Below are 1,115 nucleotides of genomic sequence, written 5' to 3'. Positions count from 1 at the left end.
TGCCTTATATTTCAGGGGGAGGCAAAACTGTAAGTAGGTCTTATTTTGGAGGGGGTGTCTTACCTTCGGGGAAACAGGGTAGAAAGCTGAAGAGCCAGGAGTTCCACTAACAAGCTACCGTCTCGCACTGGGAGATCCTGGCAGAAAGGGAGCTGCCACCGCCACAACTCCAAAACTGCCGAATCCCTAGAACAAGCCACATGTTCTTCAGAGCCGCCCAGGCCTGTCCTTGGGTCCCTCCCTCCCTCAGGCTGTCATCTCTTCCCGTCTTGATCTCCTCTAGGATACCTATTTTAGGAAACCCTGACTCACTTGGGGGTGCGGGGGGGCGGGGGGGAGCTCAGCTTCTCCAATCAGCAACACCATCTCTGCCCCATCATCTCCCTGAAAGGCCCATCTATAATTTTGTAAGTAGGTGTTGAGTTGATTACATAGGCCTCTATCTGATCTTTCCCCTACGGAACTGTGAGTGTCCTGAGGGCAGAGATGGAGGCAGGCGGCACAGGCTGACTGCCCTGAAATGCTCCCCAAGGACCTGGCAGTCACTTGGGCCCCCTCGGGCGTCCAGAAAGCCAGACAGAAGATGCACAGGCACACCTGAGGGGGGCGGTGTGTGTCCTCTAACCCTCTAGGGGGTAGGACCACTCATCTGAAGGACCAGCCTCCCCAACACAAATACTTATAAGGAGTCTTTAATTAAAAGTTCAAAAGGTCAGCAGTTCAAACCCACCAGCAGTTCCTTGGGAGAAAGATGTGACTTTCTGGTCGCTTAAAGACTGATGTGCTCAGAAACCCAGAGGGTCCGTTCCACTCTGTCCTACAGGATCCCTGTGCATTGAAGTGGTCCCATGGCACCCGGTTTGGCTTTGGGTTCGACTAAGGCAGGCTCTGGTTTTTCCAGGTCTCTGACCGCTTCCTCGGGAAGTGTTCTTTGTCCCAGAGGCCGCGGCCGCCGGCGGCTTACTCACGGTGAGCGTGCATGCTCTCTGCCTTTGTGTAGACAGCTCCCTGGGCTTTGCAGGCACCGCCACCTGCCTCGACCTGAGCAGCTCTTACTCATCCGGGCTCTCTGCTCATGCAGCAGGGCCTCTGGGCAGCCTTTACTCCACACACCT

This window comes from Echinops telfairi, unplaced genomic scaffold (genome assembly GCF_000313985.2).
Source record: "Echinops telfairi isolate 266 unplaced genomic scaffold, ASM31398v2 ScPeMD7_7425;HRSCAF=8463, whole genome shotgun sequence".
Taxonomy (NCBI): Eukaryota; Metazoa; Chordata; class Mammalia; order Afrosoricida; family Tenrecidae; genus Echinops; species Echinops telfairi.
The sequence above is the reverse complement of the archived record's forward strand: the minus strand, read 5'-3'. Positions refer to the sequence as shown.